The sequence below is a fragment of the Lepisma saccharinum genome, chromosome 17 (genome assembly GCF_977018435.1).
Source record: "Lepisma saccharinum chromosome 17, izLepSacc3.1, whole genome shotgun sequence".
Lineage (NCBI taxonomy): Eukaryota > Metazoa > Arthropoda > Insecta > Zygentoma > Lepismatidae > Lepisma > Lepisma saccharinum.
Window position 1 is genome coordinate 20,402,091 of NC_139245.1, and position 27,237 is coordinate 20,429,327.

The 27,237-nt window shown below is 38.9% G+C and overlaps 1 protein-coding gene across 1 annotated transcript in view; it reads right to left on the reverse strand.

Moving 5' to 3' along the window:
- The window catches only part of LOC146001209 (putative gustatory receptor 2a), a 72,598-nt gene extending 59,533 nt beyond the window's left edge, over positions 1–13,065 (reverse strand). The window contains exon 1 of the mRNA XM_083138503.1: positions 13,043–13,065. The gene's annotated coding sequence lies outside the window, so the exon portion shown is untranslated. The remainder of the gene's footprint in view (positions 1–13,042) is intronic.
- Between the last annotated feature and the right edge of the window lie 14,172 nt (positions 13,066–27,237).

Genomic DNA, 27,237 nt, shown 5'->3' on the forward strand with positions numbered 1-27,237 from the left:
GTAATAACAGACCAAAACCATTGAAACTTTTCATTCGAATATAAGACATACATTTGGATTAACGTTGTATATTAGCTTCCGAGCAAGTCATACACAAGAATAAAAAAATAAATTAATAAATAAAAAAACAGCAGTTATTGTGAATTATCATTTTGAATACCTCTTGAAGGCACAATTGCTTAAATGTAACATATTAACAAATAATATTACACCAAAATAAGAACTTTCGTTTCGTATAAACCTTAAATTATTTAATTTAGTAACATTTCAATATATTACACGTACAGTAATATTCTTCAAGAGCTAATAATACATTGAAATCTAATATGTTACAAGATATACACCTGCAAAGATTTGAGTAACAGATCAGACAGGGGAAGAACACAATATTTTCTTTTAAAGTGTGCGATATTCTCAACCGACCCAAAATAGGAACAGTTTTTTCAAACGATTTTGAACGTCTGCAATTCTCCCTAAATCCATTTGTCAGCATGTTTATAATCCAGCAACGTTAATTCCATGCTGAATCTGTAAAAATGTATCAGGTGCGGTGAAAATATTGCTTCCTTCTATTAACATTAAGTACGCGAATGAACTCTATGCTACTTGTCTGTTTCTCACAGTTGTTTCGAGTATCTGTGCTCGTTGTTCTTTATACGTGCATATTGCAACACTGTTCTTTCACATCTTGTAGGTAAGTTCACAGACATGCTTCAATGCAAAAGCGTGGTCCTACATTTCTTATCAGATAATTGTCTGATGTTAGAAACAAGAAAAGTGTGAATTTTTTATGAAGTAGAGTGAACGACGGATCAGGCATTGTGCATTTATCTCCTATCTGTGGTTGATTAATCCATACATGCTGTGAAATACGAAACGTTCCACAAAATGCATCACTACAAATATTCACAATTTTCAGTATCAAATACCAAGCAAAATTAATCATACGAAGCAAAATTTGTCATATTTCAGCTTCTATTTCAATGTTCGTTACGAACAATTAACACAGAATGAACTTTTTCATTCATGAATTTTCTTTTAAGCAGAGCAATACACACTTCTCGTATATGAGATTTCAAGATTTGTTCCCACGATACGTCACGAGCAAGGAAAAAAACAATTGAAGTACACCTTAGCTACCGACCGGGGTTGAATCGCAGAACACATACAAAATATTTAATTAATCACTGCCATTGGAAATTGCAATGTTTGGAAGGAAGATGAACAATTCGACAGATTCCCAAAAAACTAGTGTTCCATTGCTTCCCTCATTCCAGCATGATCATAAGTCGCCATGTCCTCGCGTTAGCATTTGGCAAGACCTGAACCGTGACGAAGTGAAGGAAATTATGAAATTAGAACACAAGAATGAGATTCTGGGCTTCTCCAGTAAGTAAAATTTCTTCATTAGACCTGTGTAGAACGTATAAATCGGAGACATGTAATGGAAAAGCAGAAAAAAGTATACACTCGTTTAAAACTAAAAGTTGTATTTGTTTCTGTCAGGGGCGGCGCCAGAAATTTTTGACCGGGTGGGCAGAAGCTCCATATTAATAGATTAGGGTGGGCAGTATAAATGTAAGACCATATATAGTATATATGTGTATGTAAGACGTATGTATCCCCTCTCTCTTACACTCCCGATTTTCCTTACACATCCTTACATTTTTCATCGACCTGTACTGACGGCAGTTGTCACTCATTCGCTACTTGATGCTGCCAAATTTCAAAGTTCTTCTCACTTGGCAAAGACCTACTGACGGTGACATGTAATATGAAACTCCTCAAGCCACGCAGCGTACGCAATGTACGCAGAAGTAAAACACAAAATAAATAGTTTTGTTTTTCACTTAATGTTTTTGTACAAAATCAATAGAAACCTCAAATTTTGCATAACTTCCTGGATATTAGACTCCGCGAAGTGTCGCGCGGGATTTTTGTCGACCCCGCAACCGATCAAAATGCAATAAAGGTATCGGCTAGTATAGCCATTTGGATTGTTGTTGAAATTAAATTATATGTTACAAACTTCTAATTTAAGGCTGACATTAATTTTCCAGGAGCCGACGAACAGTGACGACGCCAAAAAAAAAGTTTGGGGGTCAGAGGGGAGGAACATAGGAGTCGCATTAGTGTTCCACTTAATTCCATACATTTGTCAAGGTTTTCCTACATGCTAAGAAACGATTTGGGGTTCAGAAGGGTCGACGTAGGCACCAGCCCCCTACACACCTCTGGCACCGTCACTGATATCACAACAGAAGATGACGTTCTTTCGGATTTTGGATCATCTTCGATGGATCTTCTCATCGTTGTTTGCTGATTTGGTGTATTAAGTCCACTTTATGCACAGTAAGGCTAATCGGGACTGGACCTACAGTTTTAAAGTGAGATCCGAACCACCATGTGCCTCCACCGGGTATCGAACCCGGGACCCCTTAATTACAAGGCGACGATGCTACCACTGCGCCATCGGGGAGGCCTGGATCTTTTCATCGATTTGAAGAGTGCTTATGGTTTATGCACCCCAATACACTTGAAGAAACATTTGAAGCGTTTCTGTGAAAATTTTCCCTAACGTATGTTTCGTTTCTTGACAAAATCAAAGTGCTCTAAAACATCTAGTACACTCTGTCCTGGAAACGAATGAACGAAAACAAGTATCTGCTCAAGTAGTGGCTCGATAGTCCTCGACCAATAAATTCGTGAGGGGGAAATTGAGTGCTGCTACCTGCCCCTTGCAGCAGCGCGCACTGCTTTCCTCCGTCAAGTCGCCTTCTCCCTCTTCTCTTCCGTTATGCGCGGCCGCTCCCCAGATACAGATTATTTATAAGTATGACAAAGGATTGGTGGGAGAAGACATCAATAACTGGATGAAACACAGCATAAAAGAAAAAAAATCATAAAATACTCAACTGTTTGTTCGAATTAGTTCTTTCAGTTGGCATTTTCTTATTTCCATGATTTGTATTAGCGTTAGCCACGAATTCTAATCACGCACATCAATACAAATTTTCGTGTAATTCGATTTTCCATCATCCGCCTGTTCGTATTTCTGGTGTAGGGATTATCACGAAATACATCCGAACAAATATTAAATACAGAATTTCATTCCTTATCAACAATCTTTTCTGATGGAAGTAAGTGTACATCCATGTTCTGAAAATGAAAAATTCAGTAAGGTGTGAGTCAATTGTGTGCTGTTTTTGGGTCATTCCATTTTTAAAAAAATTGGTTGCATGACCATTTTAGAAAAATTTCATTTTTAGTACATAGGTTTGTACATGTTTCTAAAGTGAGAATCATAAAACTTAAGACCTTCTGTAAACAAAAGTACGTGTACCCTAACAGTGTTGCAAACTTATGGAAAAAAAAATAATCCACATAGCCTACAAGGTGTAAAAACATTTCATTTGTCAACAGATGCGGAATAAGCAGCGTATCACTGAGTGATGACCTGTTGAAAGTTATTGAATGTATGTTTAAAAAAAAGTTAAAAAAATGTACATCTTGCTTGGTGGCCGATTTTCAGACTCATCACCGAAGTTCCCTGGCTCGAATCCCGGCATATGTGTTATTTGTAAGTGTCCCTTCATCAATTTCATCTGAGGATCACTCATTCTCATCGTCGGGATTAGTCAAAAGTGGAAGAAAAGCAACGCTAAATTAAAAAAAATCAAATACAAAATGTACATCTTATCTCCCAGAAGTAAGACGGTTCCGTACCAAAGGATTTATTTTCTCTCATATTTTACTAAAAAAACCTTGCTAGAAGAATGTGACACATGAGATAAATTACGTTTTGAAACCGGGGTTTCTTCATTAAATTTATTTGATGTTGGAAAGTGTTATGATTTATTATTATAGATAATGAAAGTAAGCTAATACATATGATTTGATTGACTAAATTAATAATTATGCAGCAAAGACACCAAGGGAAACTAAAACGGCAACTTAGAGAAGCATAAAAGTGGGGAAAGAAGACTGTAGAATACAGAAATATTTTGAGGCAGTCACATTTTATTGTACGCTACATATAAAATAAAATGCATATTTGGGGGTGAATTTTTAAATATTGTCACATTTTTCTTCTCTCTTGTTGTGAGGTGTTCATTTTAAATCAACCTCCCTCACCCTACGGCCTGCCCTCCTTCACCCGCAAAAGTATTCCGGGGTGTGAGGATGTCACCATCCGAATGGTGAACACCTCTGGATTATAGATCGACTCCTGCGTCCCACCCCCTCCCCCATCCCCGGAGGATCGTCACTGACAATGTGAAATCACACTATCATATGCCGACAATCGACTTACCACTTCCGTTTCTGTACTTGACTTAGTGAGAAGTATTGTGGTTGGCAACAGCCTAATAACGGATTTCTTCCGCATCATGTAGTCCGTTCTATGAAAGTACTCTAATGGAAGAAAAACGTGTAAATTACATTGGATTATACATTTTAAAATATATTTTCATTAAAGGTTTCTGTTTATAATAATAATACGTGATTATTGTATAAATTACAATCGATCACGTGAACAGCAAGAAAATAGCGCCAGTTTCGAACATGGCGACTTCCATGCGTGCAGGAAGGTCTCCCGTGTTTTCAGAATAGTCTTTCGGAAATACAGCCGTTTGAAAAGTGGCAAGAAGCAGGTTGTTCTTAACGTTTATGTGACGTTGTGTCGGTGCTATCCTGAGCAAGCAGTGAAGTTGGTGTCCAAGTGTAATTGTGTGTCTGCGTCTTTGTGTTTTCGGTGTGGTGAAAGAAAGGAAAACGACCGGTCAAGTTGTGAGTCCCGCGAAAAAAACACGTTGTTGCTCGTATAAACAAGTACACCGATTTTGAGATAAGCGCAATACAATGCGAGGTGCTTTCGTATTCTTTCAATCAAAGAGCCGTCCTGTCCACTGTGGGGAAGATGTTGATAGTGATGATTGATGACGATCTCCACAATTTTAACAGTCCACGTTAAATCGCCTCTTGTGCCACGTTGAGTTCCTTTTTGGCAAGCAAATTTGACAGACCGTACTCTGACAGGATGATGTCTAGAGCCGAAAATGCCTCAAGTTCAAAAAGGAAGTACTGAATCAAGGTAAGAAAATACATTACTTGCATGAGACGTGCGTAAATAATGTGCTTATTATCGTCTTCTTGTTTTCTAGTGCACGAGAAACCGAGAGAAAGATATAGAATGTTTTTTTATTCCCCGGCTTATCTTTGTTTAACTTCTGCTAAAACTGGCGGTATATTTGTTGCACAAAGGAGAAAACAATAGCTACTCCACATGTCAACAATGTTGGGCAATAATTTGGTGGAAATAAAACCAAAAAGCTTGAATTACTGAAACGAATCTCTCTCTCTCTCTCTCTTGTATAACTTTGGTGCTGTCATACTGAGAGAGGAGGGGGGAAGGGGGATCTGTTAACCCAGTGTCAGATAAATTGAACTTTTGGCGTAGAAAAATATGTTCATTCTTGAACAAGAACACGTATTTAATCACTTGTAGAAAATGTATTATACTTCAATGTGTAGATTATCAGTTAAAATAAGAATACGTTTTTCCATGTTGCGTAAAATTAAAGGTTGCGAGTGAGCAGCATATGATGGCCGCACCATTTAGGAACAGCTGGCGCGGAGTGATACGTTACTCGAAGAGAGACGGTTGTTTACAGAAGGTCGGAAGGTTCGTGATTCTTACGTTAGATATCAAAACCAATGTTCAAAGAAATGTATTGTCTTTAGTTCTCCTGGGGCAGCCATTTTTCCAACTTGCGCATGGGTTTTTTTTGCTCATGTAGCACTTTTCAGAAACCTTAATATCTCAAAAACCATTAAAGCTAGAGACCTGAAACAAAATTCATTTTGTAGCTAATGAAGTATACTTCCTATGATATTCAGGTATGTTTTGCTTGAAATTGCATCGTAAGTACGAAAATTATGGTGGAAAATGGGGTAACAATAGTTAAAAAATTGAAATTAAAGCCCGATTTTTTTAATGAAGGATTTTAGTCTAAGGCTTGATTTTTTTTCATGTGTAGACCTACCTGCAGGGTGTCTGTAAATAAAATATCAGTGCTTAGAAATGCACCCCTTTTTTACAGCATGGGATCAAACATGGCCGTTCATTGAATTTTGACAGTTTTCGGGGTTAAATATCTCAGATGGGTCCCCTTTAAAAATTCTGAAATTTGGCACATAGGAAGCCCTTCATGGACCTAACTCACAGTAAAAATCTCAACTTTTAGATTCAACTCGTTTTGGTCAATATGAGGTAACGTATGTCCCTTAATTTCTGACGTTGCAAAGTAAGGTTAAAATATATCCCATACTTAAAATAATGAAGTATTTTCTTTTTCTTTTTTAAATTTGGGATAAATAAAGCCTAATAAAATATAGTAACATAAGTTTTTAATACTTGACTTACCAGAAATTGAAATTACAAGGTATGACAATTGAAAATCTGCGAAATTTCATTGCAAAGGGTTTGATTTATTAGATACCCATGAAAAGTTGGTATTGTCAGCTCCAGTTTCCTATTCATTCTCTTTGTTAAATCAAGAAGGATTATTTGTTCTTTCACTAAGTTCCTAAGTAAATTATCAGGAACCTTCAGTTTATCACATATTTTTTCTTGACCAAGTGGTAGCAATCAAACTGATGATTCTGACCTTTTCAACATTACTTTTTTGCTCATTTACATTTTTCTTCTTATAATTTCAATTATATGATTGTACTGGCCACGCAAAGGATTGTCACACTTGCTTTCCTTTTCTTCAGTTTTAATTCTTAGTGAAAAGCAACTTTCCAGTTTCCTTTGCAGTCCTTGTGAATAGTTTTTCGAGCAAGATCACTTTATTGTTTTTCTGCAATCAGCCTCCTCAGTTTTGAAACAGGAGATGCATAAAAAACAGAACAGACTTCATGCATTTCCTTCAGTTTTCCTTGGCTTGTCACAAAGACATGATTTCAATTCTGGCATTTAAGTGAGTCACTTTCTCCACATATGAAACTTTTACTCCAACATATGAGGCATATTGATTTAACTGGTATAAGGCTTTCTTGACACTTTTTTACCTTACCTTACTTAACCTTTTCTTTAAGTGGTACTTCTGAAGATCACAACATACTTTACCATATAAAAAGCTATATTTAATGGTATTTGCATATTGTCTCTAAGCCATACACCTGTAGTCTTGACCTAAGAAGTGTTATCATTTTCACTGACTTTGTTAAGATTAGTTAGGTCTTTGGGAACCTTACCAAAAGGGTATTTATGACAGTCCTCTCCAGTTAAAAATATTGCAGAACACTCCATTTCCTGTCACACATAACGAACATTCACAAGTCACTACTCTCGGCACATTAGGCAAAGGAAGAATGGCAGCAGAGATTGTACATGCACAGATCAATTCCAGGCTTGCCTCACATCCTATCAAAACATGTCTCTGAATCTTCTGCTGTGCATGACTCACATCTATTTCAACGAATGTCTTTTCTTGGAAGAAAAAAAAAGTAAAAAATAAAGGAAACAAAAGATAATATATTCTATTCCACCAGCTTTGACACTCCAAAATAAATAGCCTACTTTCAGTGGAGTGCCCAAGGAGGGGTTTGTGGGAGTTATAACCCAATACCTTTGGCGTAGTATTCCATAAACAATTACGTCAAAGGCAGGATAATGTGGCAAAAACAGGGCTGTATACTAAAAAAGTATATGTAACCCCCCCCTCCACTTCCTTTCGAAATTCCTGGGCATGCCACTGCCTATCTTAAGCTGAATGTACTGCTACATTGATAAAAATATGGGGGAAGCTCGGTTTTGGAGCTGACAATATCAACTGGTCGTGGGTACCTAATAAATCAAACCTTTTGCAATGAAATTTCGCAGATTTTCAATTGTCATACCTTGTAATTTCAATTTCTGGTAAGTCAAGTATTAAAAACTTGTTACTATATTTTCTGAGGCTTTATTTATCCCAAATTTAAAAAAGAAAAAGAAAATACTTCATTATTTTAAGTATGGGATATATTTTAACCTTACTTTGCAACGTCAGAAATTAAGGGACATACATTACCTCATATTGACCAAAACGAGTTGAATCTAAAAGCTGAGATTTTTACTGTGAGTTAGGTTCATGAAGGGCTTCCTATGTGCCAAATTTCAGAATTTTTAAAGGGGACCCATTTGAGATATTTAACCCCGAAAACTGTCAAAATTCAATGAACGGCCATGTTTGAGCCCATGCTGTAAAAAAGGGGTGCATTTCTAAGCACGGATATTTTATTTACAGACACCCAGCAGGTAGGTCTACACATGAAAAAAAAATCAAGCCTTAGACTAAACCCCTTCATTAAAAAAATCGGGCTTAAAAATGCATTTTTTTAACTATTGTTACCACATTTTCCACCATAATTTCCGTACTTACGATGCAATTTCAAGCAAAACATACCTGAATATCATAGGAAGTATACTTCATTAGCTACAAAATGAATTTTGTTTCAGGTCTCTAGCTTTAATGGTTTTTGAGATATTAAGGTTTCTGAAAAGTGCTACATGAGCAAAAAAAAGTCATGCACCATGTTGGAAAAATTGCTGCCACAGGAGAACTAAACACAATAAATATTTTGAACATTGGTTTTGATATCTAGAAACATGTATAAACCTATGTATTAAAAATGAATTTTTTCTAAAATGGTCATGCAACCACCGTTGGATGGTTTGGCATGGAATGACCCTATGGTGAAGAATGACATAGCTATGTAATTTAACTTTCGATACAAAGATACGATATATAGATTTTGAAATACCTATATATTGAAAGGAATAAATTATGAAATATGAAAAGATTTAACACTGATAAGCAAAGGAAAATACGAACAGACAATCTTAAAACTACATTCCCCGCAATGAATATCCGAGTCATGCTACCACCAGTGTGTGCTGAAAGTGTGTACCGCCGAGAGTTGATTGTCACTATTATTAATCCAACTAATCTATCAACATAATAAATATAATAATAATCAGTGTGAAATATATGTTTTTGAAAAATACCAGCAATAAGTAAATATACATGGAAAAGGACACACTTAACCAAATTTAGATTTTGACTTAGAATTAAAATGCATAGTGTAAATTCTTCCCTCATCCGTCAACGATCCAGTCGATAGCAAATCATGAAAATCCGCGAAAAGTGAAAAACAATCCACAGGATTTCTGAAATGTAAGAATCGAGAATCTTGTATTTAAGATAGCACAGACAGTCCAGAATTTCATCTCGTTTACAACATTAGATAAATACATGACGTATAGCCCAACATAAGTAGCATTGATCATACATTCCTCCTCGACTTGTAGTGCCAAAGAATCATACAATGTCAAAAATGTACAGAAGAGACTAACAATACATACGCAAATTATGGTACAGTAATATGACTTCTTATATGTTTGCAACTCAACTCTCAACACATTATCTATCTGATGAATATATTGAAAAACTCCTGCATGCTTCATTCCATTTTTTTTAGAATCGACACGTGTAAGAGCAATGCAGATAATGTAATAGATACCACATCAAGCACATCGACTAGTTTCTTCACTGGTCCCATCCTAGAACATAATGTGCACCAACCATATGTGGACTTGATTCGCAGAAGTTCGACTTCCAACACACAAAGTATAAGGAAAACCATGAACGAATATATATTGCCCAAGCAGATTTTGGATTTTGAAGCCGATTCTCGTAGGCGATGTGGATTCATTCCAAGAATCCTGCTCAGATGGAAATATGGGGTTACTGTTGCGTAGACGTCGTACTTATCATTTGTCTTTATCTGGATCATGCTTAAATTATAATCAGAAAGATTTTTTTCAACACTAAAGTACTATTTAGTGAGAAACATCTCTGTATCTTGTTGTAACTTGCAAAAGTACTAAACTTTTCGGCATTTCTAGCCAACTATTATGTGTAGGGTGGACGGGCAGAAGCAATGATTCACTTCCAACAATGTCACCCCACATTTTAAAATCCAGAGTGTGGAAGGTTTGCTGTGAAATTATGTCAAACTAATTTCCCTCCACCTACAATGTCTGTGTTAGTACATTCAGAGAAAATTCAGACCTTGAGACGAAAAACCTTCTGCCAATTAGAAAGGAGATAGCTCTGCACGCAATTTTCTTGCCTATATGGATTTGAAGTAAAACAGAATTGTTTTTTCGCGTATGCTATTACATTGCTCGAATTAAAATGGAAGTGCTACTTGAATTTAGAAAATGAAAGACTGACAGACTTATGGAAGCAGTCTTATCTATTTTATTAATCTAAAAGCATTCACAAAAAAAAACCTACTTTTCTGCATTTCATGTATTCCTTTCTTCTTTAACTTACCAGTTATCACACACACAATCACAGGATTGACCAGGGAGGAACAACTTGGGAGAGGTTTTGACAATATTATAAATATGAAGCACATACATATTTCCATATGAAAATACTACAGAAAAAAAACCCTTCAAAGTAGCATATTTAGAAGCTGTGTAGAAAATTTTACATTCTTTATGTAATAAATTGTTCCGCACCGTGGCCATGTGGTCGCGATTTGACCCCCGGCTACGTAAGTTCGAGTCTCCTGGGGGAAACGTAACAACTTTTCTCCTGAGATTTCGACCTGTGTATGGGACGGTGGCCACTATCATCCTGCCGTGAGGAAATTTGAGAGCCCAGGGCTACGAATGAGTAACGTAACTCGGTCATGAAAACAATACCTGTTTCATTTTCCAACTATTTTCCAAAACACCAATGAAAGACTGTGCTATTATGTTTATTCAGTAAAATCTAAAATGGGCATGGCACAATGATTTATGCTGCCGAAAACACACATCCCACGATCCACCATTGGGCTTGGCATGACAGTCGCCGGTAGCTAGTACCTTGGCCTGTCACCTGAGGGCAGCACTGCACACAAGTGGGCAAATGCACTTTCGCCACGGCGCATTTCCTGTGCAACAGGTCATCTTTACCCCCGAACACTTTCCCTCCCGGTAAAAAAAAAATATCTCAGAATAGAATTAAACCCCAATAAAGCGATAATTTTTATGATCTCCTGTCCTCATTGAGGACAAATTTACCTTCTCATGAAATCCTCGTTAGGACGAGGTTTCGTGGTAAATGGAGTAAAAATATCCTACTTAGTTCCATGGTTTCAATTAGGGATAGCCGCGAATTTCTATTCACGTACATCAATACAAATTTTCGTATAATTCGATTCTCCTTCATCCGCTTGTTCTTATTTCTGGCGTATGGATTCTCACGAAATGTATCATCGGAACAACTACAAAATGCATCAATAATGTTTTCTGATGGAAGTAAGTACACATGCTTATTCTGAAAATGGAAAATTCATTGAGGTGTGAGTCAATTATGTGCTGTTTATGGTATACATTTTTAACTTTCGATAGAAATATACAATCTTGATATCTACTCAAAAGAATAAAATATGGAACATGAAAAGTTATAAACACTGACAGGGGAACAACACACACGCAAAATCTTACAACTATGTCCCACAAAATAAATATACGAATTGTGCTACCGACAGTATGTGCTGATAGAATGTACCATGAAAACTGGTTGTCACTATTATTAACCCAACTAATCAATCAGCATGAAAAATATAATAACAATCAGTGTGAAATATGTCCTTTGGAAAGTAATGTAAACGAGCAAATGTACAGTCCTCGGCAATAAAAATGGTAGAGCTATGTCCTGTAATGCTCGATTCCTGCAAGGCGTTATGTGTGTTGCCTAACTCTGAGGCGATAAGTGGATTTTAATAGCAAATTTTCAATGGCAACTTCTACCATCGCCATAGCTGTTCCGTTTTTATTTCCGGTGGCAGAGGCATGTAACCGGTGTTACCGCAAGTAACAGCAAAATGTAAAATGAATTTAAGAAGATTTTTCAATAAAATAACAACATTGTTAAATACGTTAACCGACAGCGTTGCAGTCGAGTGAATATTGCAGAGGACATTTTTTCTGCAGCCATCAAAAGCTAACAGGCAGGCCGTTCCGTTACCCTCAAGAGGTAACAGGAGGAAAGGGCGCCAATGAAAGGGAACAGCTGGGAAATACTTATACCCTGTCCCAGCTAACTGTGGAGCAAGGCCGCGCATAACGTCAGAGAAGCGAAGGAAATCTATTGGCCAGACCGAAGTAGTAGACGCTGATGTGCAGGTTTGTAATTTCAGTCGCTTTCCCTTACTCCACGCAATTCAGTTCCTCTCAGGTGTTCATTGGTGGAGCTGTCTCGCATCACTACTTGCGCAGAGACTTGCTTTCGTTTGCCTGCTCCACAGTTAGCTGGGACGGAGTATAGAGGCAAGTGTGCTAGGGGGTTATTCGTATGGCTGCTTAGGAGCCCATTTACCGGTCCGGCCTACTGGATCAGCAAGTCTTGTCACATTGGATTTCCAGAAAAGAGTTACTAAATCCCGCCTAAAAAGAGGATAGTATTTCTTTGAAGCAACAAGGGCTAGACTGCAAGGCCAAAGCTGGATTTAACTACAACTGAGACAGTTTACGTAATAGACGAAAAGATAAGTACTTGATGCGATTCTTGATTTGGACAAACCTTGCTCCAAAAATCTAAGCTGGCAACAGTAGTACGTACATCTGAATTTCCCTTCCACCGCTGGAGGAGGAGAATTCTGTCGTCTACTCTCCGCGTCAAACTGACCTCTTTGCAAAGAAACAGAGATGGTTCACAAGGCTCGACCACTATTCACTGGATTTTCGCAGTAACTATCTCATGAGTGGTAGATCTTTCTAGGAGTGGTTGTGGCTAAACCATTGAGCGAATTGCAAAAAAAAGAAATGAAATGAACAACAATCTAGATCAAAGGCATGTTTCTTTTGGGGGGAGCAAGGTAGGGTGGAGCACTTTTGAAAAGGTCACACCCCGCCACTGCTGTACATGAAAAAAAAACACGCTCAACCAAATTTAGATTCTGAGTAAAAACTAAAATACATAGCGTAAATTCTTACCTCTTCCGTCAACGATCCAGCTGAATAGCAAATCATGAAAATCCTCGAAAGGTGAAAGACGAACCAGAACATTTCAAAAATGAATCTGTGAAGAAAGAGTCCAGTTGGGTGCAGAATTTCGATTACACTGCAATAGCATGTCACAACGAATGCCATAAAGAGAACAGTGAGACTTACAAGCAATGGGAAACCGTAGATATATTTCATATCCTCAACAGCTCTGCTAAGTTTGTAATGGATTTTAGATAGTTGCTTCAGTTCGCGCGTTTGTATTGTATCTTTTAGTTTCTTATTAAGAATTGAGAATCTTGTCTTTAAAATAGCACACAGAGTGCAAAACGTCATCTCAATCACGATAGTAACTAAATACATAATGTATTGTGTCACATGAGGAGCTCTTATCATCAATTCTTCTTCGAATTTGAGTGTCCAAAGCTCGTATAATGCCAAGGATGTTAAAAAGAGTCCAGCAAAGATTACACAAACCATGGTACAGTAATACGATTTCTTATGCCTTTGCAACTCTATTGCCAACGCTTTATCTGTGCGATGTATGCAATGAAGAACTGCCCCATGCTTCTGGCTATTCTTAAGTATTGACAAGTATGAGACGAGTGCGGACAGTGTAACCGATAGTACATCAAGCATATCCACCAGTTTCTTCACTGGCCCCATTGTCGAACAATATGTGCACCAGACATATGTGAACTTGGTTCGCAGAAGTTCGATTTCACACATACAAAGTATAAAGTAAACCAGGAACGAATATATTTTCCCCATGGAGATTTTAGATTTTGAATCTGATTCTCTTAGTGGATGTAGGTTAATTCCAAGAATCCTCGCCAGATGGAATATTGGGGTTACTGTTGTGTAGACATCGTAATTATCATTTGCATTTATGTGAATCATTCTTAAATTGTAATTAGAAAGCGTCAGGTATGTACGTACGTTGTATTTAGTGACAAACACCTTAGAATCTAATTGTAACTTGCACAGGTACCAAAATTGTCAGCTTTTACAGCCAAGTATTATATGTATAAGGCAGAACGGGCTGCAGCAATGAATCACCTCCAACAATGCCTCCGCAAATTTTTAAATCCAGAGTCTGAAAGATTTGTTGTGATTTTACGTCAAACTAATTTCCTTCCCCGTACGAGAAAACGGCCAATTACAAAGAAGATAGTTGTGCGCGCAGTTATCTTGGCTATATGGATTTGAAGTGGAACAGAATTGTTTTTCACATGTGCTACTACATTTCTCGAATTAAAGTGGAAGTGCTACTTGTAAAAACCAAAGACTGACAGTCTCATGAGAGCGTTATTGATTTTATTAAACTAAAAGCATTCAGAATAAAACTACTTTTTATATTTCATCTATTCCTTTCTTTCTTAACTTATCACACATACAAACAATCATAGGCGTGCCCACGGAGGAGAAACGTTGGAGAGTTTTGACAAGATTATAAATTCACAGCACATTAATATTTTCATAAGAGAATGCTTTCAAAGTAGCATATTTAGAAGTTGTGCAGAAAATTTTACATTACTGTATGTAATAAATTATCTGTTTCACCTGTGACACTATTTTCGAAAACAACAATAAAATACTGTGCCAATATAGTATCTATCCAGTAAAAATAGGGGAAGCATGTCATAATGATTTACTCTGTCCAAAGCACACTTCCAACGGTCCACCATTGGGCCTTGTATGACATTCGCCGGTTGCTAGTACCTTGACTTCTCACCTAATGGCAGCACTGGACAGAAGCGAGCCAATTCACGTGCAACAGAACATCTTTGCCCCCCCCCCCTAACATTTTTCCCCTCAGTAAAAAAATATTCCGGATAGATATTAAACCCCAATTAAAAGATATTTTTTCTGATCTCCTGTTCTGAATGAGGGCGAAACTATCGTTGACAAATTTATATATATATAGGGTGATTGGTAATTCGACCTATTTCTGGAAAGGGATAATACTAGAGCACATTTGCAACAAATTTGACCCTATGCACCGGGGGTCGGAAATCAATGGGTTTCAAGTTATTGTAGTTTGTAGATTTTCGTGACATATTCCGACTTGCGACCGAAAAACTACTAATTGTGAAAGAACTACTACACCCTGGCCACTAAATTGACACGTTGCTAACAGCGGACGAATGAGTGACTACTGGGGAAAACAATCATGCCCAAAATTCAAATACCCACAGAAAGAAACAGTCATTGGAGCACACGTCATGAAGAAATTTAGAAATTATCATTTAAATCGAATTGGATTACTCAAAAAAAAAGTAACACACTTAGCGTAAAAAAAATGGAAAAACTTCCTCCTTTCATAAGTTCTCCAAGAATATAGAAATGTTGTCAACTTGCACACGGGTTGGGGGAAAAATCTGAATAGAAAACGGAGAAGGCGCGTTGTAGACCTCTTTGAAAGTGAAAAAAAGTTGTCGGTTGTGAGAAATAAAGGAAGGAAAATGAGTGAAGTAATAACGTTATTTACTATTCTCATGATTCCAGGTTGTCAGAATTAACTGTTACAAAAACTACAAATCCTGTTCAAATTGCCTCCCCCGGTAACGTATGCAAGCACGCAGCCTGTGGCGTACTTCAGACACAGTCACTCACGTTGACACTTTGTCTTATGTATTGGGCGGCTGCCACAATTCTCTCTCTCAACTCTTCTTGGGAATCCACAGGTGTACTGTAGACTAACTCTTTCATGTGACCCCAAATGTAAAAGTCGCATGGCGTCAAATCCGGACTCCTCGCCGGCCAGGGGGTTGGGCCGCCTCGACCAATCCATCGCAAGGGATAATTGTCGTTCTGCCACTTCGCACACCCCGGAAATATTGAACTGAGCAGCCATCATGTTGGGAAATCATACCCCTTCTTGTAGCGAGCGGCACATCCTCCAGCAGCGTCGTCAATTCTTCCCTTAGGATGTTTTCGTAGGTAATGCCGTTTAGATTTTGTGGCAGAAAGAATGGCCCGATCACATGATGGTGGATGATTCCCATCCACACATTTACTGAGAATTTTCTCTGGTGAGCCTTTTCTGTAGATTTTATTGGGTTATGACCCTTAGGGGCCCAAAAAAGCGCATTATGAAAATTCGTAATACCATCGCGGTCGAATTTGGATTCGTCTGTGCACAGAATTTTTGTCAGATGATGGGTGTCTTCAGTGTCGGTATTTAGTAAAAATCGACAAAAATCCATCCTTCTGACAGGATCTCCCTCCTCAATAGCATGCACTGGCGTGTAATGGTATGGATACAGTCGTGCTGTATGCACAGTGAACCAGACTTTCCATTGAGTCAAGGCAAGTCGCCTTGCCACATTTCTTGTCTGCTCGAAAACACTGCACGATTTCCTCCTCTTCGACAGGATCATGAACTCGGGGTCTGCCAGCATCGCGTTGGGGTCGTTGAACCAATCTCGTTTCTCGAATGCGCCGATATGTCGTACCAAACACGCTCACGTCAGGTAAACGGCGGTTATGGAAACGCCTGTGGTAGTCTCTTCGTGCTGCAGTGGCGTCACCATCACAAAACCCGTAACAATACACGATATCCGCGTATTCTGCATTTTCGAAAGCAGTCATTCGACACGGAAGCTTGTTACGTACCTTTCACTAAGTTCAGGAATTTACCCTTCGCTCCGCATGTCGTTGTCACAAGACTCATATCAATTACAATGCGTTTAAAACAAAACTTACTGTTTCACCTTTATACAAGGTTTATTCTAACAGCAATTAAATAATCTTTAAATCACATATTGCTTATTTTCAAGACATCTTTCCACTATCTTTCCTAGTTGCTATGGTATTTCTTGCTTGTTGATAAATCTATCAGTTTCGTAAATGTTGCCAGGTCCTGGCACATCAAGGTTAGTTTATTTTCTATCTGACATTAATTGTCTATGACATCATAAATATTTGCCACGTTGAAAACGCACAAATACAATATTTTAACTAAATAAGAGAGAATTACAATGTAATGTCCAGGTCATTACAAGCTGTTGTGAGCATTTACTTAACAACGAGACGTCTGAACTCCAAATGGTTGAAGGTAACTGATTACGGAATTGAGCGAGAGAGTGCGCCTGGGTTGTATCCCCGAATATTCCCGCAGATTCCCGAAGACTCACGTAAATGAAAAGAAACGAATATCCGCTACTTGCTCTGTCATTTTTATTCAGATTTGACCCCCAACACGTGTGCCAGTTGACAACATTTGTATCTTTTTGGAGAGCCTATGAAAGGAGGAAGTTTTTCCCGGAATTTTTCCGTTAAGTGCGTTACCATTTTTTAAGTAATCCTCTTCGATTTAAATGATAATTTCCAAATTTTTCATGACGTGTGCTCAATGACTGTTTCTTTCTGTGGGTATTGAAATTTTGGGCATGCATTTTTTCCCCAGTAGTCACTCATTCGTCAGCTGTTAGCAACGTGTCAATTTAGTGCCCAGGGTGTAGTAGTTCTTTCACAATTAGTAGTTTTAGGTTGCAAGTCGGAATATGTCACGAAAATTTAAAAACTGCAATAACTCGAAACCCACTGATTTCCGACCCCCGGTGCATAGGGTCAAATTTGTTGCAAATGTGCTTTAGTATTACCCCTTTCCAGGAATAGGTCCAATTACCAACACCCTGTATATATAATATTTAATTTAAGTTACGGAGCTCTAATTTGCCATTTCCCATATTCAGGTTCCATATACCTCTACAAACAAAAGTCACAATTCTACAGAGAAAAATTCACGCAGAATGCACGCATAATTCCCGAAGATAATAATTCACACATAATTCCCGGAATTCAAGGAATTCGCGGTGAGTAGCCACCTTGTAAACATGTACATGTATTGGAAATTTGGAATATTGACTATTCTCTATCCCAGAAGTCTCTGAAACAAAGCCGCGCATAATGGTAGAGATGGGGAGGAAGCTAGTGGTTGGATCAAAGCAGTACGCACTACTACAAACGACTGGTAGCTGCAGTCGCGTTTCCCCTCCCTTTCCGTATATCGTGTCCTTTGCTCGAGCCCTCCCGAGTCACTACTTGTCATCTTCGTTCTCTTGCTTCAAATACTTCTGAGACAGAGTATACGAATGCTACTTTCACGATACATTATCATATTCGTTTGATTTGATTTTTATTTAACGGAGTTTTTCTTCAACGATGATGAATCGCGACGATGGGAAAGAGTAACATGATGAAATTTTAAAAGGGACAATCACAAATAATGCCCAGGCCTGGATTCGAACCCTGGATCCCTGACGTCGTACAGGTTTTAGTTTTATTTTGTAGCCGCCCCTTCTTCCTCCGGACTAATATTGACCACACACAAGAGCGTCGCGGCGCACAGTTTCAATACGAAAACGAGACGAATGTTTATAAATCGAGCCGAGACAGAAAGAGACGGACATTTAAAACCCAAGACTAGACCGATAGTCTGTCAAGTCTCGTCTCGTCTAGATGCGATTTTGATATCTACTGAAAGAAATAAAATATGGAACATGAAAAGTTATAAACACTGACAAAGGAACACACACGCAAAATCTTACAACTATGTTCCACAAAATAAATATACGAATTATGCTACCGACAATATGTGCTGATAGAATATACCATGAACACTGGTTGTCACTGTATTAACCCAATTAATCAATCAGCATGAAAAATATAATAACACTCAGTATGAAATATGTCCTTTGAAAAGTACTGTAAACCAGCAAATGTACAGTCTCCGGCAACAAAAATGGTAGAGCTATGTCCTGTAATGCTCGATTCCTGCAAGGCGTTATGTGTGTTGCCTAACTCTGAGGCGATACGTGGATTTTAATATCAAATTTTCAATGGCAACTTCTACCACCGCCATAGGTGTTCCATTATTATTTCCGGTAACTGTACATTAAAAAAATACATGCTCAACCAAATTTATATTCTGAGTAAAAACTAAAATTCATAGCGTAAATTCTTACCTCTTCCGTCAACGATCCAGCTGAATAGCAAATCATGAAAATCCTCGAAAAGTGAAAGAAAAACCACAATATTCCTAAAATGGATATGTGAAGAAAGAGTTCAGTTGGGTGCAGAATTTCGATTACACTGAAATAGCATGTCACAACGAATGCCATAAAGAGAACAGTGAGACTTACAAGCAATGGGAAACCGTAGATATATTTCATATCCTCAACAGCTCTGCTAAGTTTATAATGGATTTTCGACAGTTGCTTCAGTTCGCACGTTTGTATTGTATATTTTAGTTTCTTATTAAGAATTGAGAATCTTGTCTTTAAAATAGCACACAGAGTGCAAAACGTCATCTCAATCACGATAGTAACTAAATACATAATGTATTGTGTCACATGAGGAGCTCTTATCATCAATTCTTCTTCGAATTTGAGTGTCCAAAGCTCGTATAATGCCAAGAATGTTAAAAAGAGTCCAGCAAAGATTACACAAACCATGGTACAGTAATACGATTTCTTATGCGTTTCCAACTCTATTTCCAACGCTTTATCTGTGCGATGTATGCAATGAAGAACTGCCCCATGCTTCAGGCCATTCTTAAGTATTGACAAGTATAAGACGAGTGCGGACAGTGTAACCGATAGTACATCAATCATATCCACCAGTTTCTTCACTGACCCCACTGTCGAACAATATGTGCACCACACGTATGTGAACTTGGTTCGCAGAAGTTCGATTTCACACATACAAAGTATAAAGTAAACCAGGAACGAATATATTTTCCCCATGCAGATTTTAGATTTTGAATCTGATTCTCTTAGTCGATGTGGGTTAATTCCAAGCAACTTCACTAGATGAAATATTGGGGTTACTGTTGTGTAGACATCGTACTTATCATTTGGATTTATGTGATTCATTCTTAAATTGTAATTTGAAAGCGTCAAGAATGTAAGTATTTAGTGACAAACACCTTAGAATTTAATTGCAACTTGCACAGGAACCAAAATGTTCTCCTTTTACACTCAACTCTTGTATGTATAAGGCAGAACGGGCTGAAGCAATGAATCACCTCCAACAATGCCTTCGCAAATTTTTAAGTCTAGAGTCTGAAAGATTTGTTGTGATTTTACGCCAAACTAATTTCCTTCCCCGTACAGTGTATGTGCTAGTAAGACGAAAAAACGGTCAATTAGAAAGAAGATAGTTGTGCGCGCAGTTATCTTGGCTAATGGATTTGAAGTGGAACATAATTGTTTTTCACATGTGCTATTAAATTTCTCGAATTAAAGTGGAAGTGCTACTTGTAAAAACCAAAGACTGACAGTCTCATGGAAGCGTAACATTTCGTTATTGATTTCATTAAACTAAAAGCATTCAGAATAAAACTACTTTTTTACATTTCATCTATTTCTTTCTTCCTTAACTTATCACACCCACAAACAATGATAGGCGTGCCCATGGAGGAGAAACGTTGGAGAGATTTGAAAAGATTATAAATTCGTAGCATATATTTTCATAAGAAAAAACTTTCAAAGAAGGATATTTAGAGGTTGTGCAAAACATTTTACATGACTTTATGTAATAAATTATCTTCTTCCCCAGTGACATTATTTTCCAAAACAAAAATAAAAGACTGTGCTATTATAGTATCTATCCAGTAAAAATAGGGGAAGCATGTCATAATGATTTACGCTGTCCAAAGCATACATCCAACGGTCCACCATTGGAACTTGTATGACAGTCGCCGGTATCTAAAACCTTGTCTTGTCACTTGATGGCAGCACTGGACAGAAGCGAGCCAATTCACGTGCAACAGAACATCTTTACCCCCGAACATTTTCCCCTCAGTAAAAAAATATTCCAGGATAGATATTAAACCCCAATTATAAGATAATTTTTCTGATCTCCTGTCCTGAATGAGGGCGAAACTATCGCTGACAAATTTAGCTTATATATACAGATGGGGGACAAAATAATACGAACACCTGTGAATGTAGAGAAAATCTTTATTAATAGGGGGTTGGGCCACCCTGTGACTGAAGTACACTTTGTATGCGACGTGGGATGGACGCATAGAGGTCATGCACAATGTTTAAGGGAATATGGAGCCATTCTTCCTCCAGAGCAGTCTCCAATTCCGAAAGTGTGGCTGGAGGCGGACTTCGAGCACGAAGTTTGGACTCCAAATATCCCCACAAATGTTCTATAATGTTCAGGTCAGGAGACTGTGGGGGCCATTCAAGATGTCCTACTTCATCGTCATGTTCTTCAAACCATGTTTGGACAGACCCAGCAGTGTGGATAGGAGCGTTGTCGTCTTGAAAAAGCGGTCGGTCCCCAGGAAATAAAGTCTGGACAAAAGGATGGAGATCCCCCAGAATGCTGCGATAGTGACTGGCATTGATCTTCCCATGCAGAAAAACAAGTGGTCCTACACCATGCCAAGATATCGCGCCCCATACCATAATGGACCCACCTCCATGCTTCACAGTCGGCAAGAGGCAGTCAGGATGAAATGCATCTCGAGGCGTTCTCCACACATAAACGCGCCCCGTGGTCTGAAATAACATGAATGTTGATTCATCAGACCAGATGACTTGTTGCCACTGCTGTGGGGACCAACTTCTGTGAGCTCTGCACCATTGGCGTCGCTTGACAGCATTACGTGATGTCACCAATGGCTTACGAATTGCCACTCGGCCATGAATGTTTGCAGCATGGAGTTCCCTTTTGACAGTTTTGGTTGAAATGGGGTCCTGGAGATGCCTGTTCATTTCAGATGTTATCTCGGATAACGATTGCTTGTGCTTTCGGTGCACTATGCGCTTCAACACCCTCCTATCCCGAGCAGCAAGCTTTGTCTTTCGTCCACTGTTGTGCTTTGAAGACGCCATCTTACCTTGTGTCGTGTACGCTGTCATAACGGCGGATACTGTGCTCCTTGCACACCCAACAAGCTTTGAGGTTTCAGCCACCGTGGCTCCAGCTGAACGTGCTCCAATAATCATGCCTCTTTGGAACTCTGTCAGGTCTGACATTGCAGTGTCTCTTGAGAGCGTATGATAGACGAATGCACCACCAATGACTGCTGTTGGCAAACTAATACCTTCCCCTTCACAGCCACTAGGTGGCAGACTTCAGTGCCAGGTGGTGCTGCTGTACTGCCGGTGTGAAATGTGGCATACTTTTTCACAGGTGTTCGTATTATTTTGTCCCCCATCTGTATATATATATATATATATATATATATATATATATATTGTAGAGATATGGAGACCATTAAACCGAGAAAACCTCGTCATGTTAATATTCACACTTGTTTATTTCCTGAACTTGTCCGACCAGCGAGTGATCCTAAGAATGCGCTAGCTTGTAACTTCCGTAAAACAAGGAACTGGAAAGGCAAACGCGTGGATCTAAACAGGATCTACCGCGTTTGAAAGGTTTAACAACCTTTCGACGCCTAGAATGATAAAAGCAAGCTCCTACCCGGAGCTCGCTCTCTTTTGGATTCTGACACTCATCGACGCTACATGGATAACTAGTCCGATTACTCTACAACACGTTACACTGCTAACTACGACGATGGAACACGGAGTTACCGCTGCCTAGCATGCTACAAGGCGCAAGGGATCGCTTGGCTTGGTGAACTGAGGGTCGCTGGATAGAACCTTGGAACTGTCACGATTCGGTCTGCGAGAAGCATTAGGACAAGACAACACACACATCTACCAGGTATGAACAAGCGTGAATAACCTTTTACACCAACTTTCCATATCTCTACCCTCCTACGGAGCAGGTTTAGCCAACAGATATTATTAAGCTCTACCTAAATGTTTAAATGAAACTTCCCTGTGACCTCAGAGCCCAGGTAAAACGGGCTTACAACATGGTGGAGGTGCTTCAGGCCCTTTTTTGCAATTAAGTACCCTCCTGTACGAATTGCTTTACATTAAATTATTCCCTCCCACCCCTCCCTCCCACTTTGGGAGCATTTTTAAAGTAAATTTTTAGTAATTCCAACTCATACTCCCACAAAACGCTTAAAATGCGTCAGACCCAGTGACAATTTTGTGTATTACCCTATGGAAAACAACCCCTCTTTTTCTTTTATGCCGAGCCCCCCCCCTTTTTCAACAAAAATCTAGTTCTTCTGCATAACACGTATTCAAGCATCATTCACACAGGAATGAGAACACTTGCTTATACTTCTTTGACCAGCGATATATTAATGACATAAATAACTGTATACCCATACTTTCATTTGTTCTTTGGTCAGCACGACGAACCTTCGTTTATGAATACGTCACAGATAGCGTTGCACGAACACCTAGATTCCTCCCTCGACCAAATCATAGAGTTAGCAACTGCAATCACGGCAAATCCAATAAATTCACGTCCTTTATCCCCAATTCCCTCCCCTCCACTAACACGGTTAAGGTCTGCTAATAGAAATTACCCTCAATTTGTCCTTGGACTACAAACACCCAACAAAAAACCAACCCTTAGCAAGTACCCCGGCTCCCGTTTTAACTTCCTCTAACACTGTTAATAATTCTGGTAACGTAGCTGTACAAATTTCCACCGCTAACATGGCCACCCCGATCCCAACTGCGTTATACCCGGCACCATTTAGCGGAAATGACCCTAAGCACATTGACTCATTTTTCCTCAAGTTTCAAAATGTAGCACACGCCGCAGGATGGACGGAAGCTAAGCGTAAAGAGATGTTACCTTTATTTTTGACGGACACCGCTTTAACTTATTTTCATGACATACAGAAACGACCCAATTTTGTAGACTTGACATACACCCATATCAAAGACGAGCTAAGTACGCTATTTAAGGGATCATACCTTTCAGCAGATCCTGTACAGATAATACTCCAAAGAAAACAAGTGGTAACCGAACCCATTCACACCTACGTTATTGCTAAAAAGGCATTAGTCCAGCAATACTTCCCGAACGCCACTGAAGAACAAACTCTCTCTTATATCATCACGGGACTGCGAGCCAAATACATTGGCTGTTTAACCAACAAGCATTTTGCCAGAACAGAAGAATTAATTGCCCACCTACAGAATTTCGAACGCCAGCAGTCATTAATTAATTCCCGTATGTTGGAAGAGAAATTGGAAATTGATCAGGCAATCGCTCAGGCAAGCTTACCCCAGACATTCACCCCGTCACCACTTCACAGCTGTTCGCATGCACAGGTCTATTCCCCCCTCCCCAGTAATTTTCACAACCCGACTCAGCAGTTTGTGTCATACAACCAGTGTCCATCTCCTTTTCTCCCACCATCAACACATCAAGTCCAAAGTGTACAGTCCAATACCGCACCTGTAAATAATTCCCACACAGTGTATCAAGGAATGTATCATGTACCGAGTTCTGATAGTGTCCGCTGCGCGGCGCCACCAGCCGTAGCCACAGACAAACACGCTCCGAATGCCGCCTCTGGTGACGAAATAAACAAACTTTCGTCACAAATCTCGACCTTAGCTCTGCACTCAACCGAAGAGATAAACGCGAGTTCTCTTTTCAATCTTTGCTCAAATGTACTGGAATTTGCGAAGACGGCTAATCAAAACGCACATAACAGAGGTTTCAACAAGGGGAATACTAACTCTTCCTACAGAGGTAATTCGAGAGCTAATCACAGAGGTAATTATAGATCGAACTCCCGAGGCCAATTCAGAGGTCATAGTAACAAGAGGTTTCAACGTCGAGATCAGGCTAATCGCGACGATGCAAATACCTCAGCCTGCAGGTTTTGCGGTCGTTATAATAAAGAGAGCAACTGCTTTTACAAGCCACAACGAGAGAGTAGTTTAAACTAAAATCGTCTTCGACATGCAGGAACGAAATCGAAGATAATACCAGATTAGATAAAGTTCCTATCATTGAAAGAAATGGCCTATATTTTATTAATAGTAGCATACAAGGAAAACAGGTAGATTTACTTATTGACGTGGGTTCCCAAATCTCAATTTATCCTTCCCACCTTCTCCCTACTGAAAGAAAAACATACAAGGTACAATCCACAATCCAAGGTGTGTCCGGATCGAAACTGAGTGTGTCTGAAATTGTAGTTCTTCCTATCATAATTGGAAAGCTTAAATATTCGCACCCATTTAGAATAGTAGATTCAACTAACGTCCCTCCCCTTTTAGGAAATGACTTTTTACGAACGCAGAGGTGCGAAATGTCGTTGAAAGACAACACAATAACTCTTTGTCATTTAGGACGTACTCCTATTTATAGTATTTTAAGATCAAAGTACAAGACTCACCAGCTGTCGCATGACATATTTACCCAAATTGAGAATGTAAATGTGTATGAGGGAAGAGCTACCCTTTCAAACACAGTTCAGTTAAGTCCACGATCCAAGACTTATATCAATTTGAACATTACCAGTACGACACCTAACACCCCTAAGCCTGTACTTTCTACCCCATCTGCGTCCCTTATGGCCCAGCATCCAGTAGTCCTTCCCAATGCTACAGTAAACACTCAGTCACCTGTAATTCCCAAAGACAACCCTATAGAAAAGACTAATCATGACAAGAAAAAATGATGATGATGATGATGATGATGATGACTTATTCTTTCATCAAGTATTTCATGCACAAGCACCAGATTTTGATATTAGTTCAGAACAACGTAAAGACCCCTATTTCAGAGACATTATTGATGTATTAGAAAACAAAGATAAAGCTAGTGACCCTAAACTAGAAAAGCTTTCGTATTCTTATGTACTCAAAAATGGAGTCTTATACAGGACTAATAAAATCAAAACTGGTAATAGGGATAGACTTTGTACTCCTCATGCATTAAGAAATCAAGTTTTCGATCTTATTCATGCACACAAAATGAATGGAAGTCACCAAGGTGCTCAAAAGACATATAATTTAATGCTTATGCGCTACTTTTTCCCTAATATGAAGAAATTTGTGTACGATAAGGTTAGACATTGCATCCCTTGTCAGATTTCAAAGAAACCACAAGGTCCTAAACCGCATACGCTGCAAACATTTCAACCAGCCCAAAATCCTTTCCAACGAATTCATATTGACGTATGTGGTCCTTTAGTCTCTTCAAAAACGCACAAATACAAATATTTCCTATCGGTAGTTGATAGTTGTACAAGGTACGTCATAACAGCTCCTTTGGCTAATCACGATGCGCAAAACATAGCAACAGCCCTAGTTGAGAAAGTCTTTTTAGTCCATGGCATCCCGGAAACGATCTATTTAGATCGTTCAACACCCAATTCAAGTTTACTCTTACGAGAGTTAGCCAATATTACAGGTGTACAACTAAAATATGTAGATACTTGTGCCCATTTCACGAATGGATTAGTTGAAAGTTCATTTAGTTACTTAAAGAAAGTTATGAGAGTCTTTGTGTTAGAAAAGAAAGCTTCGTGGTGTGACTATTTAGCTAGCGCAGCGTTCAGCCACAACGTTACAATCCATTCTGGATCCCTCCAGAGCCCGTATTTTACTTTGTTTGGCTACAACCCAAGGATCTTAGCAGACGCTGTCCTTCCTTCAAACCCCGACAATGTTTCCCAGACGAACGCACAGAGACTTGAACTACTGACATCCATACGAAAGACCGCTCACGACAACTTGAACAAGCGTTACGAACAGCAGAAAAGGTACATAGACAGCACTTCTAGGCAAATACAGTACTCACCAGGACAACATGTATGGATTCTAGATGCCACTCCAACTCCAGGCGTGTCAAAAGCCTTTGCGTCCTCTTATAAGTATAAAGGAACTATTCTTCGCAAAGTTAATGAGAATTCCTACGAAGTTACTTACATCGACGGCAGAAACAAGGAGAAATCTGACACTATTACTATTTCTAGACTTAAAGCCCGCTACGACTAGTGCCATGATAACCCCACTAACATTCATTAACACGCCACTCCGTTGTCACTCGCTTTAGCCTCCTCGCTCGTCGTTGCGTACATTGCACATGCTAGCATACCATGATCCAGCATTTTCTCACGCTCATCGACTCCCCTCCCCCCTCTTTCCACTTCCAGTGCTCGCATTGCATTTCTGCGTTAGAACGAACTCATTTTTATTTTTTAATACAACATGGTCATTTTTATTTTTAACAAGATCAGGATTACAGAATGCTATCTCAATCGTCGGAACATTTAAAATACATTTCTTGCCTAATAATTTATTTTTTTTACAGATATT